Genomic DNA, 20833 nt, shown 5'->3' with positions numbered 1-20833 from the left:
AACTGTTTCAGTGCAGACTCCCTTCTCAGCTGTGTGGTTTGGCCTGTCATGAAAGGGTTAGCAGACGGCCTAGGTGTAAATGAGAGATTTCCCTAGTACTTTGCCTTAACCTGGTACAAGTAGCAAATCCCACTTGGGTGGTAATAACCTCCTGTACTTCAGGTCAGCAGAGTGTTTCTGTAAAGGGCCAGGTGGCAAGTATTGTGTGCTTGGCAGGTGGTACGATCTCTGTGAGAGCTTCTCAGCTCTGCCATTATAATGCGAAAATACCCATAGATTACATGTTTTTAAACAATGGGTTTGACTATATTCCAATAAAAAATTTATTTTATAAAAGTAGGCTGCAGAGGGTCCTGGGTGCCTCAGTTGGTTAAGCATCTGACTCTTGATTTTTGGCTCAGGTCTTGATCTTAGGGTTGTGAGTTCAAGCCCTGCGCTGGGCTTCACGCTGAGCATGGAACCTACTTTAAAAAAAAATAAAATAAAAAGAAGAAGAAGCAGGCTGCTGGCTCTACTTTGATGACCTCTGCCCCAGGCTGCAAACGTCCTTGCACAGGTGTAAAGAACATGTGATAAAAACTGAGGCCAGAGTGGGTAGGGCAAAAAGGAAACAGCACAATAACCCAGAATTGTTATGTTCACGTGTTTTGTGTATCCAGCATTTTGCTTGTATATCTAAGCCCAACAGGACTGCAACCTCAGTCACTGGAGATTGTTAAGAACAGACTACAATTCTAAAAAATTAAAATGATTTGGAGGAAAAAATTACTTCGTTATGAGGATAGAAAATATTTTTATAGCAACAATTAACCCATTTTATCACCTGTGCAGTCTGCAGTTAGGAAAGTAGGCTAAAGAAGGATATGATTCTCATCCATAAGTACCCAAAGTGCAGCTACCAGGAGCAAAGAGAGGAATTGTTCTCATTAGTTAGCAATGACAAGGCCAGAAAGAATGGATTTAATTTGGAGCAATAAGAATTCAGTTTAAATAGCAGGGGGGGGAAAGCAGTTAAGAGGAAAGATCAACTGGGGATTACCACCAACCTCCAAAAAGGAGGAAAAGGAACATTTTGCTGGGCATCTTTGAGTCTGAGTTTTGCTAATGTGCTGGTCGACTCAGGAAGGCAGAAGAGTGGGATTTTATTGCTGGTCTCCGGAGTGGAGGTGCCTGGCTGGAACCACCAGCAGCCAGTTCAGCCCTGTAAGCCCTGCCCATCTCCAGCATCTGCTCTTCCAATATGCCTTGGAAACAGGAGCAGCTTGAAGTGGAAGGCTTGAGCTGGAAGCCTGTCCAGCCTCAGTGTGAGCCAGAACCAGGCAAGAGTGCAGGGAAGGGCTGGTTAGGAATGGTCACCTTCAAACTGTGAAAGAGGGGCCTTAACGGAGTTGTGAACCTTGATGCTTTCTCAGATGCTTCAAGAACCATATGGTCCTATGAGCCTGAGCTCAAGCATTTTAAAAAGTCATGCCAAGGAGCACAGAGAAAAGCAGCCATAGTTTGTATGGTTTATCTTTATTTGGCCTATATAAAAACCACCATAATTTACACAACTCTCTGAGATTTATGCTGCATATAACTTAATGACTATTTCATGGCAGCTATAACTAGGCTATTATTACCAGCTCGCTTGCATTTTCACTGTGATTTATCTTCTTTTTTTGTTCAGTGTGACTTACTAAGAAAAATATGATTTGGCACAGCCATGAACATCTTTTTTGAGTCAGATAATGTGCTACCAGTTTATCCATTTCTCCCCATTCGTGTTTTATAGAGCATCTCCACTTTTAAGAGAAATGTTTATTTTCTGAAAGTTTACTTAAAATGTTTTGTTTTTGTAAAAGAGATATGAGGATCCTGGGAACTTCTAGGAGGAACCATAGCATTCCGTTTTAACATTTTTAACAGCAAAAAAAGAAGAAATTTTACATCAAAATGTGTAGACCCACTTGGGTCCTGTGGACCTTTTCCAGTGATGCTATGTCATTGCATAGACAGTGTAGAAAATCCCTACAGAGTGCCCTTAATCAGATTGCCATCATCTGACCTTCTTAGAGAAAAGAGAGACCGTACAATGTGGAGAAACCACATTCTTCTAGAATGGTCCTGACATGCTCATGGCCCTCTTGAGCATGGGATCCCTTCACTGGTGTAATAATTATAAACCATTTTTTATTCCCTAGTGGATTATCTCTGGTGTCTACCACAGATAAAAACTGTGTGACTGTATTCCAGTCAAAAGTCATTTATAAAAGCAGGCTGCAGGCTGTACTTTGGTGACCCCTGCTCTAGACTGCAAACTTCTTCATAGAGATGTAAAAAGCCTGCGATAAAACCTGAGGTCAGAGTGGGCAAAGCAAAGGGAAGGTTCCTTACCACACTCAGGAATAAAGGAATCCAAGTAGAAGATCAAGAGACTTGATTCCAAAACCTGCTTCTGGTTTTGGATATTTACATAGATGCACCAGGAAAAGGAAGCCATATATACCTACTAAGATAATTTTATGTGACTTTTACAATCTGTAAAACATGGATTCGTTTAATGAACGTAGCTTGTTTCCTTGTACTGAAGAACATTGCTCAAAAAGAAAATAATTTAAGGACCATCAAGGAAAGTGGAAAGGGTTGGGCAGGAGGCAGAAGGTTCCATTCCTGCTTGCAGTTTATCTATGAAACCCACCAGAGGAAAAGAAGAAGTGATGGCAGACACAAAGAGGAGAGGGAGGCAGGGCAGATCCTGGGGAAGGGGAGGGGAGGAAGGAGGCATTCGGCCTGGGGAAGAGGACCTGTCTGCCTGGAGATGTGCTCTTAGCAAGGGGTCATATGTGGGCAAACTTCATTCTTCCAATGTGACTGTTGGTTGTGGAAACAACCAAGAGTAGGTACCTTGGTGCAAGTTCTGATTGGTTGCCAAGCTCCTAAATTGCTCAAAAATAAAGTATAAACTCAGAAATTAGCAAGTGACCAGGGGGCAGGTACCTGGTGAAGAAAGAGGGGGAGGGGGAGGGAGAGCGGGAAAGATTGAGAATGTGTGTTTTATAAGCTGGCACTCAAGGCAAGTCCTAGGAATTCCTGAAGTTTTTTGAGCTGCAGTAACTCTGTCATTGGAACAAGCCTTTTTTACCCCCCACTTAGCCTATTTGAAGGAAGAGAAAATGCTCTTCCAAGAACACCAAGGAGTCTGACCCTGAGGTGAGCGCCCTTTCTAGAACAGACCTTCTTTCTGTGGAGTCCCCCAAGCAGGAATGGCAAAGAGGCTTCCTCTTGTCTGCCAGCTCTGAGGACCTCTCACTTCCTCACCTCAAGCTTTAAAGTGGGTGGAAAGAGTTCTGAGAGCAGCAGGCAAATCCAGCAAGTGAGAGTTCTGACTTCCAGCAAGGGAGGCTGCCCCCTGCACTGAAACGGGACTTCGCGACTGATGCATGCTGCGTGGATTACACTTGCTCTAGGCTACCTGCGATCCTCCCGGACTTTCCCGCTTCTTTCCCTTGGTCATCCTGAAATGCCCACACATTTAAAAACTCTTTTGGAAAATTGAAATCTTCTTGAGCTCCTTCTCCCCTGGAAGCCCTTGAATCATTTGCTAATTGGTTCAAAGTCGTTAGTCTTGTTATGATCCTTCTCACAGGAGGCCAAGGTCAGCTACTCTAACAGAATTTGAGTTTTGTGTGGAGGGTTGGGGAGAAAGGAGAAAGGAACAGGACTAATTTGGGGGCATACGACACTTGAGAGGATGGCAGGAGGAAGCTTGAGCAGAATGAAGGTATTGGCGCCTTCAGGTGAAGAATTAATGTAAAGAAAGGGGCACCAAGACAGAGGTGGGGTATGTGCTATCGGTACATTTTTTCCCATTTCAGTTTGCTCAGAATTTCTGTTGTTCTGGCCAAAGGACCAGAGGCTCTTCTTTTCTTCTTTCTTTTGGGGTTTCATTTAAACTTAAAGTCTTCCCACTCACACAGAGCCTCATGGTGGTTAAGTAGGCTTTGACAATAAGTGTTGAACAAGACAAGAATTAGATCATTTTAAAAAAAACCAGAGAAGACTAGGAGATCTAAAATAATTTAGAGATGGTTTGCTTCAAATTAGCTTATGTTTCTTCATTTTGGGTTCACACTTCCATGATGCACTGTTTTCTGTGTCAATTATTAATCGTAATGTTAATGAAAGCACAGATGAAACGTGTCTGGCAAAGGCAAAAAGATCTTTGCTTGCAGTATGTATGCATGCAATGAAATGCCACGGAGAGAGTGTGTCTTAGGGCAGAGGGATTTGTAAAGAAATATTACTTCAAATATGTTTCCTCCATTGAAATCTATTGTTGAGGAATTAATTTGCTCAATATTTGGAGAGAAGCTGCTATTCCTTGGAAGTGACATCTGCCTGTTGACCTCCCATGTAGGCTCTTTGAAGCCGTGTCATGTTACACTCACCTTCATTCATCCAATAGGGAAAAAATTGAATAGGACCAGAGAAAGGATTACCATGAAGTGCTTGCTATTCTCTCATGGAACTCTTGACAACCTCCCTTCACCACCTACAAAATAGAAGGTCGGGCATAACTGGGCATCAATTAGCTTTTCTTTGTGTAGTTAATACAGGGCGTAAAAAAGATATGCTATTAATTTCTTTCTCCCTGTGTGTAATTTACAGTAAATCCTCTTGGATTCATTTTTTAATTATGAACCTTTCAGGAACAGTGAAAATTTATGTGTCAGGGCATCTGTTTTGTTTGACAAGAATCTATAACCTTCTCCAGCTGTTTCTCTCCTGACTTAGAATGTAGATACTTAGATAAAACAAGGTAGGAGAAGTGAGAGGACCACTGTCCTGACCTACCCCCTTTCCATAATGGCAGAGTGTTCTCCTTGCAAAAACTATTCCCCCCACCCCAAATAAAAGGCTCCCAGCATTCTCTCAGTGCCATGTTTGGGGAAATAGAATATTTATTAAGTTTGGTATGTACAGTATTGTTTTTCTGTAATTTATAGCATTTGGAGAGACTCCTGGAGAATAAATGGGAGCAAAGCTGAATTATGATAAACGGTCTGTTCCTCACATCTATTGCATCTATAAATTGCTGGCCCGGGCGCTTCATTCGGCTGTCTGTGTGTGAGCTATTTACAGTAAGCCATCAACATCTGCTGAGTTAGTCTTCAGTGAGGTCAGGTGGGTAGATTTGTGTCTGGATTTGGCCAGTGGCAGAACTGGATTGGACGTAGGGAACTGTGTTTGGGAAAGTCTGCAGATGAGTACAGAGGCATGTTGGCATTTTTGAGACTAGTAATGCAAGTAGAGAGGGAAAGAACAAGAAAACAACAAAGGTGTCCAACAGATGCAATTTTGTTTCCCACGGAGTGCTGTGAGTTACGGGTTGGCTCTGTATTCCCTTTCATTGCTATTTGTTCTTCGTGAAAAAGGCCTCTTTGGGTTTTCTGGGCTTAGGAGCTTTTCCAGATCATTAGCCACTTCTGTGGAGAGGGCCTGTCGGGGATCTTCTCTGCAGCTTCCAGCTTAGCCGTTCCATCCCGGCAGAGCTGGAGAAGACGGTGGGAGAGGGGAGTGGAAGTGGGGATTTGATGAAGTGAGCACTTACGCAGGCTGGACCAGACACAGCCCCTGCATGGGAGTGGGGGTGTGCTTTCTCCAAACTCTGTTATTCCCGAAGTCTTTCTGTCTAAATCTGTTGACTTTGACGGCACACTCGGTTTCAAGGGGCAGCATGCCATCATGGAAAAGTGTATTTAATTTGAAATCAAAATATGTGGATTTGAGTTTCAGCATCCGGTGAGTCCTTTGGCTGTGAGCAAGTCATCATTGCCGTGGGTTTCACCTTCCTCTTCTTTTAAATGGGCACAAAAAATACTACACTACAGGGTTTTCCTGAGGTTCAGATGGAATAAAGTACTTAGGAGTTGTTTGTTGTCGACAAAAAAAACTGCACAAATGTAGGATGGTGGATTTCTCGATGACATATCTGGAAGGCAATAACTTCAATAAAGGGAAAAAAAAGTAGTGAAAGGAAGAGTGTTTTAAAATTAAAAGTAGAGTCTCATTTTAAATATTTTTAAAAGCCTGCCAAGACTGTTTCTGAAAACAAATTCCTGTTTAATCTGATTGAAAGCAATTGTTTTTTAATTAATGAGATTCACAATTGAGACTTTTGGGAGTGTCTTGTAAGCACAGGGTGAAGAAGCCAGGTCCCTCCAAGAGAGACCTGGTTAGGTCAACAGGATATGACATGGAGCTTCCTTGGCATGTCATTGTAGGGCATTGTGTCTCTGTACAGTGACACAAGGTGATGCAGTGTGCTTCCACTACCCTTCAGTATAATGTTCCAGAGGGCTCTACCCTCAGCAGTAAATGTGTAATTCACCTTGCCCTGAAGGTCCTTCTTCTCTTGTATGAACCACGGAGAATGGAAATATCCCATCTTGCCAAAGGGAGTAGGAGGACAAAGCCATAATAAGCAGCAGCATTAGGAGAGCAGAACCTTTCTAGGCAAAGGTTTGAGACCCACCACGGGCACCAGATAAAGACGTAAACAGCCTGGCCCTACACTTGGGAATGAACAGAGCCCAGAGAGAGTCCTTGCTGCAACTGGCGTCCCCATGAGGGTCCAGCCAGATGGAGTGGGGATGAGTAGCTGCCACCATCAAGTAAACTGGAAACATAAAAGCACATATACAAGGAAAAGTATGTCATAGACTTTGATTCCTCAAAATATGCAGGAAAAGTAAAGGATAAATTTAGTGTATAGATCAAATGTATAATAATATAGTCATAAAAATCGCGTTGACAAAATGTATAGAAAATATTTCATGGGTAGTAAACAATGATGAGAAGCAGAGGCCAAATAGCCATATCTTTCCCATTTATTACTTACATCAGCGATTCTCTATTAACTGATCACAGTCATGTTTCAGAATCCTCAATGCATACCTAATAGGAATTTAGAAAATTTAGGAATCAGAGAATTTCGCTCATGAACATCAACCAGTATATTTAAATTGAGTGTTTTTTATGTGCCAGGCAAAGTGCTACATTTGGGGGATACTGTAATCAATATTGGCTCATACAGTGCTCACAGAGAGCTAACAGACTTGAAAGACCACAGTAATTAAGCGATGAGAAATTAGGTTTGCGACGCATCATGAGATGATGTATGTAACACGCTCGCATCGCTCCTGACATATAGTGAGCTTTTAATTATGCATAACTTTTAATATCATTGGTACTTTTTCATCAATTAGGAAAAATTAAGTCAGAGAAAAAACAATATATTTTATTTTCCTAAATAACAAATAGACTTTAATCCGGTTTCTGAGATTGCAATTTAAGTGATAGAAAATTCTAAAGAGAAGTCACGATGCTACTGATTGAAGCCAGCCTCACGGCATACATCCTAGGTTACTGCAGTTATCAGATAGCCAAACAAATTCCGAATAGCAGAGGCTTTTTAGGCATGTGAACTTGAAGTGAAGCAAGCAAGGCAAACTCTAGGTACCATCACGTGAGCGCTGGGGCTCATATGACTTGCTGGCAGGCCTACCTTAACACCGTCGGCTGGATGAGTTATCTCATTGACCCACCACTTACACTGTTACTAGTCATTAGTCCTGGGGTATTGTTCACTGCAACAGGGCAAGAAATAACTCATTGACTCCCTGAAGCTATAGATGATGAATTTTAGATCCCTGCCTGCATTCAGAAGACATGGAAGCTCAGCGTATTAATGGGGGATTCATTAGCCACCCACTCCATAGCATCATATGCTTAGATCCTGATGCTGTCACTGCTGCTGTTTCAACTTGTTAGTGTGTCCCTGATGGCAGAGGGAACTGTATAACCGTATTAGCCTCAAAGATAGTTCTGACAGCCAGACCTGTCGTTTCCCAGCCCGAGATGACACCTTTGGAGCCTGGAATCACTTAAAGACATTTAGATAAGCTCTGTTGATCGATCAAGCTAACCTTCATCCTGAAGTCATTTCATAGGATGACAGGAGATGATTGGCAATTAAGTCTCTTATTCTACCCTTGACTCCTTAGTTAACCGCTTTTAATTTGCTTATTTTTCTACTCCGTTTTCTGTAAAATGGCAGGTAATTTAATGACACAGATGATTATTCCCTACATTTACTTAAGACCATAAGTAAATCATCGTACACTACTACCATTATTATCACTTACACCACTAATATCGATTGACAAAGTACCAGGGACCAGACACTGCGTAAGAATTCTGTTTACATCATCTTATTATGAACTCACAACAACTCAATGAGGTAGTCACTATTAATATCCTCACTTTATGAATGAGGCAACTGATGTTTAATGAAGCTAAAGAAATTTCCCAAGAGAGCACTGAGCAGGCATTCAAATCCAGTTCTGACTCTTAATTACTATTACACTCCTAATGACATTTTCAGAGTAGAAAGTGTACTGGTGATCATTTTAATTCAACATGTATTTGTAGGACAGCAATTTATTTGGGGTTGTTGGAGATGTAAAGTTTAACATCAAGGAGGGAAATAAAAGTTGCACACGTGGCTGTTTTCAGACAGCCTCGGGTAGATGCCAAGGAAGGTAAGATTAGTATAGTTTGTAAAGATGAAGAAATGAACACAGACAGGGTGGGACGGTTTGTGGCTGATGGAACCTGATGAAGGAACATGCTAGATGAAGATACCAGCATGAGTATTACCTCAAAGGAAGGAAGTACAGGCTACGTTCCCAAATTTGTGAAGCGCTCAATTTGAATCAGAATAAATGTCTTGAGGGAAAAGGCCAACAGTGTGGAATAGCAGAAAGAGCATATGTTTTAGAGGCAAGTGGTCTGTGTTCCAAGATCTAGCTCTGCCTCCCAACCAGCTCTCTGGCCTTGGATGAATTATTTGACTGCTCTGTAAAATGGAGATAGGAATACGAGTAGTAATGCCACCTTGCAAGTCTATATGGAGATTTGTAATAACATGTATGAAAATGCTTAATGAGTAACAAGTTCATGCCAAATTCACGATAGTTATATTTTCAGGGGTTTGTGTGTGTGTGTGTGTGTGTGTTTTCTTTTGAGGTACTTTAGACCCATAGTGAGGAGGACTTGAATGCCATACTGATAGATGGCTTCTTAAAGTAATAAGAAGACATTGGAAGTCTATGAGCAGAAGATGATACGCCCAAAGCTTAATTTTCAGAAAGATTATTTTGACTCTGTTGAACGAGTGGTTTTCAGTGGGTTCAAGGAAAGTAGATAGCAGGTTATTGTTTAAGTAGTCCAGGAAAAACATCTTCAAGGACTTAGCCCATGATGCCAATCATAGGAAGGTAATGAAGACGAAACAAAAGGATATTGATCCCAGAGAGAGAATCAACAGGTGTTGCCAGATGCTTGGATGGAAAGGGAGAGAAGTTAAGAAATATCTAAGAGACTGGGAAGGTTAAATTTCATTAACAATATCAGTAAAACAGGGCACATGAAAGAAAAATGAATTTTAGATTAAGGCAGTCAGAGTCTGATGTTAGTGATGCAACACATACATAGGCATCTGAGAGTCAATCTAGAGATTTCCAGCTGGAAATCCATGATGAACTCAGATGAGACACGTGCGCAGGGGTAGGGGCTTGAAAATTTGCAGCCTGAAATGACAAGGGAAACGGAGGCTTACCAAGATCTACAGGGACATAAATGAGTAGGAACTTGTAGAAAATGTACATAACTTTCCAAAATGAAGGAGGAAAAAAAAGGAAGCAAAAAAGAAAAGGCGAGAGGGTCAGAGAAAACCTAGATGGTGAAGCGTTACAGAGATCCAGAAGATTAAGAGAGGTTTTCAAACACAAGTGGCCATAGAGCCGGTTTTTCCATACTTTTTAGTCACACCTCTTTTATGTGCCATCAGACTGTTGGATGTCTTCTTTGTCTTTATTGGTATTTATTACAGCATGTAATCTTTGTCATTCCAGTCTCCTCAGTAGTCATTCTGTGCTTCTCCTCTTAGTAGTTGTCATGGGCTTTGCTAACTAAGAGTCAGAAGACTCCACGAGCTAGCAGTTATCTTATGTGAACGGTGGAGAAATAGACACTATTCTGCCAGCTTCATAACATTGTGGGGAAGATCAAATGAGATAATGCATGTGAACGGGCCCTGTTACCATTGAAAGATCTCCAAAGGAGCTAAGATCATATATGTGTGCAGCAAAGCTGTTGGTGCCTAAGAGATTGTGATTGGAGACCTGAAAATGAGGACCTAAGAGATGCTAAGGCAGTTGTAGTTTTCAATGAGAGGATAGCAACCAGGCAAATGGCAGATCAGAGCCAGGATGTGAATGGCCCAACTGTGAGAGCTCATGAACGGCTGTGGTCTCAAATGCTGTTTTTATCTGGTATCTATCGTCAGACCTTGCAGCTCACCCCTTGGAGCATCACTTTGTGGGGGGGGGGGCTGTTTGGATTTCAGGTCATACTGCATATAGTTCCCCAAAGAACAGACTCCCTGGTCCCACTGATCACCTTGTGTTCAGTGAGGCACAGAATCTGATTACCCTTATCATCATTTTAGCTTGGATACCTACAAATGTTGCTCATGATCAAAAATTATCCAGCCCTTTCTTATATGCAAACTACAGTACGTAGGTTTAGTAAACCCTTTTGGAAATAAACTCTACTGGTTGACCTCATCACTACAAATTCACATTCTTACCTGATGGCATGCCTATTTTTGTAATCACTCCTGCATTTGCTGTTTTAGTCATTGATTGTCACTGTGCTAGCCACTTTGGATATAAGAGCTCATTCAGTGCTCACACCACTGTCCAATTGGTGAGATTGCCTCAATTTTAGAGATTAAGAATCTAAATCTCAGGGGATTAAGTAGCTATTTGTTCCTAGTGTTAAGGGAAGGAAAAAAGATGAAATAGTGGTGTGTTTGATTCTAATGTCATACATACTGCTCTTGATAATTACCTACTCAATATTACAGTCAGATGTGGTGAATTTAATAGCACCTGTGATTTTTTTTTTTTGATCCACACAGTTAAGAATGGTAAACAGAAATAGAGCGATGGAGCACAGCATTTTGGCTAAAGCAGAATACATAATTGGAATTAGGTCACTTTCTTTTGGGATTCAAAGAACCTCTCCATTTTACATTACATTTTATTGCTCTCCAGTATTTGTTTTTGTCTCAACGGCATTAAGGCACCCAATTACTCCCAAACCACTTTCCTAAACATCCCTATGCAAAATAGGCTTGGAAACTGATCTGAGGTTTTAAATGCAATATGGTGCAATGAGAAGCTCAGAGGTAACTTTTTTCCCCAAATTTTAACACAAATCCTTTTGAATGTAGTATATCTGAGCAGAGATTACTAGATAAATGCATTTCATATTTTAGTGTGATAAGTACCATATTAGAAGTCTTCAAATAGCCCTGCTTGAAAACCCTAAATGATCTCAAATAATACGGAGTCACATTTAGTCTCCCTGCAGGCAGTATTTAATTTTTGTATTTCTAATTTAAAACCAGGTATGAGTATCTTCACAACAGTGCCAAGCTGTCATCCACTGGCCTGTTAGCTTCTAACGTCTAGTGGCAGAATAGAGTAAAAACTTGAAAGGGAGACCTTTACACTGGAAATCACATTTCTTGGAGTGGGAGCAGATTCCATTCAACTTGCCCCTGACTTGATGCCTAATTCCTAAGGTTAATAGGCTTTCATGTTTGCTACTTAGATCAGCAATACTGGAGCTGGTTTTGTTGCATGGCTAAACAGCAAAGCTTAAATTCGATACTAAAGTGTGAAAGAGGAAAATGAGTTTGGTGTGACATGTTGCCCAAAGCACTGTGAAGGGGCATTGGGTCAAGTCCCTGACTACCCACAAAGAGCAGTTATCTTTAAAAATAAAACAAAAATCTCCCTGAGGTTTAGCTGAGAATAGAAAGAGGGGTATATAGCAAGAAGTATAACATGACAAACTTGGTTTTAGAAAAAAGGCAGGTGGGAGGAATAGATTTGCCAAGTTAAAATTAGCCAGGCAGGCAAAAATTACCAGCCTACTTTAGTGAAAGACGGTTCATTCATTTATTTATTCAACCAGCTGCTACTATATGTCAGGTAAGTTCTAGGACCAGCGATACAAGAGTAAACAAGATAGACAAACTCCCTGTTTGCATGGAGCTTACCTTCTAATGGGTACAAGCAATCAGAACCTGGGTTCTGCAGAATTTGCTGAAAATGCAATGTCCTATATATTTAATTAATTGACATATTAAGAGACTGGCAAATCCCCACCACACTTTCATTTCTGTCCTTGTACTTTTCTCTGTTTCCCAGATCTGCATGTGAACCTCTCTTACTCTTAAAATTAAAAAAAAATAAAAAAATAAAAAAAAGTGCAAAGGGCCCTCTCACCAGCTGGTTCTACTGAGACCACCATTAATGACCACTCTAGTTTGTTTTCAGTACCAAAATGAAACAAAAAGGAATAACATCTTTACCCTCAATTTCTGTTCCTTTTTCTTTGAAACAGCCGTGGCCATTCCTATTGTTTTATTTTGTAATCGTGCAGGATTCCTTCAGAACATCCATCTGTATTTCACAGACAGCAAATTGCTAGAGGCATCCAAATAGTACTAACGCAGAAGAAGAAGAAGAAGAAAAAAAAAGACAAAGACCAAAATCAAATGAAAATTCACCCTCCCTGGGAGATAGACTGCACTGTTTCCAGTATACTCTCCAAGCCTGCTTATACCGTCCTGTCTACATATTGACCTAGGGCTCCCAGACCCCAAACCCAGTCAATGACAAGAGCACCCTCTGTGGTGACAGTATCAGTACAAATTAGGTTTTTCCCTTCACTTCACTGAATGCCACAGGAAACAGAATGGGACCACATGTTTCCCTTTGATTCACACCCAAACACTGCAAAACACAGAGTGTGTGCTTCCTTCTTCAAGCTGTGTGTGTGCGTTAAACACAGGCAAACATTGGACCGAAATGCAGACACAGTAAGTCAGCTCTGGGAACACCATTCAAGTCTTTTTCTTTCCTTTTTCTAAATCATGATCTTTTATTTGAGTTAGGTCTCCGCAGACTCTGGGAATGCTAACTTTACAATGATTCTCCAAAGAACAGTTAAATGTGTTTCATCCGAAATTGGGGATTCACCATATTGTAACAGACCCCCTTCTGCAACTGAGAGCTTACCATTAACTCTCTCCTTTTAAATAACAAAACAAAACAAAACACCCACTTTCTATAATGGGTGTAAAAGAACATAGAAGGCACTATGGGAAAGTTTTCTGTATGTTTCCACAAATTGCTTCTCTGTAAAAAGTGAGTGTTTGATATAAATAGTATATTAACAAGGAACTACCCTGAGTATAAGCCCCAACCCTAGCAGGAAAACCAAACTTCTCAGTGAGGCACGCAGAGGAGCCCTCGTGTCTCTCTCCAAGAAAACAACGGATATTGCGAAATAGTGAGACTTGATGCCAAATTCTCTGCACGTGGTTTTCCATGCGTGAGCTGGTCAGATGGCTTTGTAAGTGCAGTGACGTCTCTGTGCCGCACAGGCCAAGATCACAGGATTGACAAAGAACAGTTCATTTCACACGGCAGGAAAAATGTGTATGTGTGTCTGTTTAAAAGCCCCAACCGAGCCACACTGTTCTGTGAATTCATACCCTACTGCTAACCACCAAGGGCCACCTTATAAACTTAGACGGAGACTTGCTGGATTTTAGAAACCTAACCACTGCTTTTCACATAGCACCTTCTGGAAACAAACTTCCATTCAGTTTCTGTGTGTGTCCATAAAAAGTCACAGTTCTGTTCTCCTCTGTCTTCAGAGTAGTGGAAGATTTGATTTCCTCTCGGGGAGTTTCTGTTGATTCCTGATGACTGACAGTGAGGCCCGAGCCAGCTGTGCCCTCCTTACTGGTCATGAACCAGGTCAGCATACGTACATTCCTGAGCATATGCGGGGCAGCTGCTTGGGGGCATTGAAAAAGGAACTATTGCAATCGTTCCAGCAGCACCTCCTCCCTTCCTGGATCCATCGGGCTAAAAAAGCAGGAATGAAGTATTTTCTTCCTTCTCTCTCCCCTGTATTCAGCCGTTCAGCACAAAGAAGCGCACTTCTGTTAGCCCCAACGTGCTAGTCCTGGTTCCTAATCTCAGAGAACGAGGCGTCCCTTGTCTTCAATGTGAGAGGTTTAGGGAATATGCCCCGCTAGTGTCCCTTGGGCCTCATCCAATACACAAATATATTTTAAAATTCAGGTATTTCATATACAATTTGAGATTTCCAGTTTCTTTTTAAAAATTTAGAAGGTTCAGCTGTACTGGGCCAGTGTTCCGATGTGGCCTCAGCCAGCTAGAGACAAGGGACAGTTGCCATTTTTTATGGACATGCCATTTCTAGCCACTGTAGTCTCCACCCTCTCTCTGCCATACAAATCATTCAGCATCTTCATTCATCCGCTTGCCTGCCCCATTCCTGTAGCCCTTCGATAGTATGAGTCCCCTCACGCCAAAGTGTTAACAGTGCGGGCTCATACCTTTGCATCTTCTACATAAACTGAGCTCTCAAACATTTTCATAGACACAGCTGTTTATAAAGCTTAGTGTAGAAGAGCCTAGAAGTTGACTTTTACATTGCTGTCCTAAGGGCACATGTTCGCCCACTCAGAAATATTTGGGGCTCTCATATCTGTTTCATAGATATAATCTGCAATTTAGCATAACACATTTAATGATTTCAACTCAATGGTTCAAGTTATTTGTGTTCTTCGAGAACCCTCATACTGAACACAGAATGGTAATTTATAAATGAAGAGTTCATTAGTTTTTCTGGAGAAAGTTGTGTGTCATTCCTAAAATATGACATTCCATTTAATATGCATAAAATAACACATTTTTCTATCATATTTAAATTCATAATTTTACAATATTGGTGTGTCAGACTGTGCTTAACTATTTGCCTCTAATTAAGAGTCTTCACACAAAACTTCAATTACTTAGCCTTTTCTGAAGGGGGCTGTCTTTTAGGGGTGTGTCTGAGAGCTCTGAATTGTGACAAGAGTGAAAGGTGGTACATGATTGAGGAACGCATTATTAATCCCTGCTTCTTACTCAAGGGCTTTGGGATGTCTGGATCAGAGTGCTTCAAATGCTTCCTGCCAGATTACTTTTCCTGTTTCATTCCTCAGATAGTCAAGAATTTCCCCACCCCCCCTCCCACCTGCACTACTCCTGACAATTTTACCTAAACTTTTTCTTCCATTGCTTCAGGCCATTGCTTCCAGTCATATCATCTTCTGAGACTATGAATAATTCTTTCCCTTCAATTATATTGTTACCTTGAAGGTATTTATAGGCTGTGATCTAGTCCCCTGGAGTCATTGCTTTGCCAGACTTTATAAATTTAGCTCTTCCCACCTTTCCTCATATGTTTTATCTTCCAGCCTTTGTAACACTGCCTTTTTTTTTTTGAGCCTATCTTTGTAGCTTCTATGATATTTCAATATTCTTCCCAAACTAAAGAGGTCAGAGTAGCACCTCATATCCCAGGTATTACTGTGAGTATCTGAATGTAGAGAGGGAAATCAAGTGAGAGGATTAGTTCAAAATTGAACTTAATCTATTTGTGACTCAGAAAAATAGACAGAATGGTAGAGAAAGCTAACAGGGCACTGTCAACATGTGTCCATATATTTTAACATACTGTAAGGATAATCACAGAGGCTTAAGGGTAAATGATGATTTTTTTTTTTTTTTCTGGGAGAGAATATCTTGATTCCATTAGGCACTTGCACCTACCTGTCCTTTAGAGTAATATTTTCTTTAAAAATCTAGGCTTCAATTATGTGTAATAAGTTGGATTTTTCTCATTAATGTTGTTGTTTCTGTTGTTATTGTTAATATTATTCCTGCCCCTGTGGTTTAAAATTAGGACACGACATTAAGCACTGAATTTTAGGAAGCAAAAATAAATTGCAGCGTGAACCACCTTGGCCCTAGCTTCAAGTTCTAGTCCACATCTACGGGCATTGGTAAGATTCCACCAATATGGCAAATTGGGTATAGCCTCTGGGGGGCACTGCAGAGAGCCAGGCCCAGCTTAGCTCTCTAGTATCATGACCTCCAAATATTTTTGATTATCCGTACATAGGAAAAAAATTAATCATGCACTGCTTATAAATATATATGTTTGGTGTAGTGTGCACACGTGCTAACATGTTTTTTATATTATGAAACATAGAGAAACATCAGAATTTCTAAAAGTGAAGATTTCACAAATAGACGTTCTAATATTTTTCACCATAACCCTGGTGAACCAAGTTTGGCACCCCTCTGGGGGCTGCTCAGCCCATTTTGGAGACCCCTGCCCTGGTGGGATCTCTGTACTGATAGAGTGAGCGGCCAGGCTCAGCAGTTCTCAGTCAGAAGTCCAGAATGAACGATTCAAGGCTGGAGGGCATCTGAGAGGCTGTCATTCAAACACTCATTTTAGAGATGACCACACAGAGGCCCAGAGACTTACCTACCTAGGCTCACAGTCAGCTAATGAGAAGGCTGGGGGTGAAACACAAGCCTCGTGATTGTCAGATTGCAGTGTGTAGGGGGAATGCCAGGTGTTCTGTTTAGTTAGTTTGAGGAAGGTGGAGACTGAGCTCCTGAAGGGTTGGAGGAGAGGGTGAGTTAAAGGGCTGTGTTGATGGTGACGTATAATTTGCCTACTGGTGTCTGCTCTCTCGTGCTCCCTCCTATTGAGCCCTCTCCGTGGGTTCTCTCTCTGTCTCTGTCTCTCTCTTCCTGTTTCTCTCGGCAACGTAAAACTCAGGGTTTCTATTTAATAGCAGACCTCTTTAACAAGAGCATGCTCTCAGCACGCTCTGAACTTTCTAGGTTCAATTCCTGACTCTGTTACTTAATAGCTCTTTGACTTCAGGCAAATTAATAACTTCTCCCTGCCTCAGTTTCCCCACCTGTTGAAAGGGAGAATAATAAAATTCCATTGGGTTGATGTGAAGATTAAATGAGATGGTACCTTGAAAGCCCTGATATACTGCCTGACCCCATCCTAAGGGTCTTTTAAATGTTAGCTGTTGTTACTGTTATCATTTTATTAATAATTTCTCCTAAAAGCGTAAAGCACTTTGCCCTATACCATTACGTTCCATTTTGTAGCATGCCCTCATGCTAAGCGGTGGAAAGCATTTTCCTTCCCGCTGTATAAACATGTACCCCGAGGCCCACGCATGTGCTCATGGCCAAAGTCAGTTCTGAATCCCAGGACAGACTCTCCACTGGTGTTCCGTGTCAAACTCGGTTTCCTTTCAAGGTGAAAACAGTGACACAAAACCTCATTCCGTGCGGCAGAAAAACAGACTCCATGGTTTTCTTTTTCTTCTCATCCCTCCGAAGCATCTCCTCTGTGTGCTCGGGGGCCTTGTCCTGCCGGAAATCTGCCCAGCCTGAGGGTGATGGCAGCAGTAGGGTTAAAGTAGGATCTGTTCATCTCTCTGAACTCTCAACTGTGGGAGAGCCTGCATTACAACTTTAATAACTTCCTCACATAAGTAGCTTTCTCCTCTCCCTTGGAGTGTTTCCATTTTCTCCAGTGTTCAGTATCAGGGCGTGTTATTAAATGATAAGGGGGTTTGCTTCCTTGTGTATATTGTGAGAGGCTGAGAGACAATGAGTGTTGTGACACATTGGAGGGCATGTTAGCACTGATTACGGGAACTCTGTATCAGAGAGCAGATCATGTGACAGGACTGCATCTGGGACACTGCCTTCCTTCCCCAGAGAGTTATTAATGGGCCTTCATACCTGAGAGGATGGATTACGATGTCTGGGCAATGCGATAATTAGAGATGTGTCACTTACCATAAGCAGGGCCCCGGCACCCGGGGCTGGCAGCTCTGTTCCATGGATGAGGCAGTCTCCATGCTCCAGAGACAAAAGTGAAACTTGCTGCAGTGACCTTCCCTGAAAGAGGCCATCTTAAATGTCACGATGGGCATTGAGTGGTCGTTGGCTTTGCATATAGAAAGAGAGTGGGAGACCTGAGTTTTATCCTCCCTACTTTTGCCATCATAGGGTCTTGGCCATAGGGTTCAAGACCGTGGGGTCTTGACAACCAGTTTTTTGATATGTGAAAATGGGGACTATATATGCCCTACTTACATCACAGAGTTGCAACTCATAGGTCATCTCCATCAAGGTAGTGACAGACAACAGTGTGCAAGTGTGTGTAAAAGAGATATAAGGATCTTTTCAGGCACAAGAGAAAGGGCCAGTACAAAAGCAGAGACTGACATTGCGTGGGAGAAGAGGTAGAAAAAATTGGCCAACTTGGAACTGGAGAAAGCAGGGAAAGGGAAGAAAAACCAAGGGGGGGTGTTTTAATTTTGGTCACCCCTCCTATGGAACACAGATGAGAACGGGGTTGGGGAATTGCACCAAAATATATGAACAGGAGGAGAGTCAAGGAAGTTCACATCTGATATTCTTAAACTTCCCAGTGAAAAAACTTTTATGGTCATCTGCTGCAAGCAACGGGACAAGTAGATTGAGAGACTTGAATGAAGTGAAAACCCTTGAGATCCCCTTCTTCAGGGGATCTCAGAGGAAGTCAACAAGGCATCCTTTCAACAGTGTTTTGATCTCTATCAGATCAGCTTGGGTTTTGACCCTAGCTCTATCTTTTCCTCCTGGGATGGTCATAAGCAGTAGCCTGTCACTTTCCAGAGCTGTGCTTCAGGGTTATAATCTATACCTTCCACACCTGTTAAGAAAATGGAATGTGATCATATATGTAATGTGCATAACACTGTACTTGGCACATACAAGCTCCTCCTGATTTTAGAAACACAGGCACACAATGGCAGGGAATGCATAAAGCATCCAGGGTTGCTAAATAAGGTTTAGCAATTGGGTTGCATTGGCTAATCTACTTGTGCCAGGATTACATAATATTCTTCAGAGGTGTAATGCCTCTTGGACGCTGGTCTTCAGCCACAGTGCTGTTCATGCCTCATGTTTCTCTTCCCATGCATTTCTACCTGCTTGTGGCCTTATGTCATGGACCACATAGAGGAAGGGGGGGGGGAATCTCTGTACAGTGTAATGTGTTTCCTGTGCTCCTGGTTTGCTGCCAGTGGCACATCAGTCCAGTCAGGTAAACCCCGAGCCACACCTTGCTCTAATCTGAGAAGGAAAAATTATTGGAGTTTGCACAGGTTGGCCAGGTAATTTAGCATCCGCATTGGTATTGAACTGCCTACCATAGATACATGGCTCGTTTTACTCAAAGGATAGCCCAAGAATAAATGTGAAGCACTTCTTTTTAGTTTTCCCTCTTTCTAAAGCCCTCTTAGGATTTCCTCTTTATTACATTTTACATGATTAGTGCAGATAATCTCAAATATGAACATTCAGTCCAATTGGAGTAGGGGTGGAAGTTAGTCTGGGAAGAAAGAAGACCCTTCTTAAGAAGCAATGAGATACCCCTTCAAATATCTAATAACTTGCCTTTCATGAGAAAACCCCAAGTGAGGTACAAACCCAATTCAAATACTTCATTAGAATTAAACACACCCTTAAACGGAGTGATGTTTTCTTATAAAAATGGCTGCTATGCCTAAAGCATTGACTGGTGCAGGAGTGTGTATGTGTGTGGGGGGGGGTGTCTGCTTTTGTTTCGTTTTGCTTCGTTTTTCCTGTAATCCCCTCAGAGATCTCAAAGATAGGAATTATCCTCATGTAACAATCGGGGATCCAAAACTCAGAGGTTAAGGGACTTGCCAAGGTTTGCTGCCACTTGTAAACAGCTGAGACCATATTTAAATCCAGGTGTACCTAGAACCAAAATCCAGGTTCTTTCTTCTTCCCGGGATTTCCTAATGCCTACACGATCTGTCCCTTGAATCCTTCAGCCTCCAGGCTGTTCTGTTCTATGACGCACTCATGTCACATTGGTCCCTAGAGAGGAAGGCAACAAGATGAAACCAAGAGATTGTTTTATCAGCTTTTCCACTCATGTGTCTGCATAGTTCATACCTTGACTAACAAGAGAGAAAGCCAGTCACAAGGCTTTGGGGAAACCACTGCTTACCTGGGAAAATCTTGAAAATTAGTTACTGCTAGCAGAACCCACAAAATCTTGCCAAGGAGGCTTTATATACTCTGATAAGATTTGACTTTATATATCTTTGGGGAGGAGTGTGAGCCTGTCTACAAATGCCAATTAGCATGATAGACAAGTGGCAAAATTTTCCACACAATGGTTGATTTGAGAAGGTAATTTGTTTTCTCCTAAGTAAGAGTAAATTCAGGTAGAGAGTATATTTGAACACTAAGAAGCATCTTACTCGGTTTAAATATTATTTCTGTCAAAATTGTATCATTTTTATATCATCTGAAGATTATGGACGGCCCTATTTTAGGAGACAATCAATTGTCTGGTAGATATAACCATCTGGCAATCACAGACCATACTAACTATGACTCAGACTAGTCACAAGTGAGCATCTATCTGCCTTCTCATAGATGAGTTCCTGGAACTTGTTGGTATGCCTACTGAACCAGAGTGCCCACATCAGGAAGTTACCACTACTTTGCCGCTGTTAAACTGGCTTGGCCAACTCAGAAAGAATATCCAGAAGTCCCAGCTCTTGAGTCCCTGTGTATTGTATCTAAACTTCAAAAGAATCAATTAAAATGCAGCTTAATGTTAATATTTAGTTAATGTTAATATTGAGAAAACTAGCTGGTCAGCTAGAAAAATCACCCTAAACCTAATTTTATACATCAGTAAGTAAAGAAAA

The 20833-nt window shown here is 41.5% G+C and overlaps 1 protein-coding gene across 16 annotated transcripts in view; it reads left to right on the top strand.

The window, feature by feature from the left end:
• NRXN3 (neurexin 3) overlaps window positions 1-20833 on the top strand; it is a 1447961-nt gene that overhangs the window by 1102973 nt on the left and 324155 nt on the right. The window lies entirely within an intron of this gene.

The sequence above is a fragment of the Ursus arctos genome, unplaced genomic scaffold (genome assembly GCF_023065955.2).
Source record: "Ursus arctos isolate Adak ecotype North America unplaced genomic scaffold, UrsArc2.0 scaffold_25, whole genome shotgun sequence".
Classification (NCBI taxonomy): Eukaryota; Metazoa; Chordata; class Mammalia; order Carnivora; family Ursidae; genus Ursus; species Ursus arctos.
Note: the sequence above shows the minus strand (reverse complement) of the source record. Positions and strands in the feature narration are given on the sequence as shown.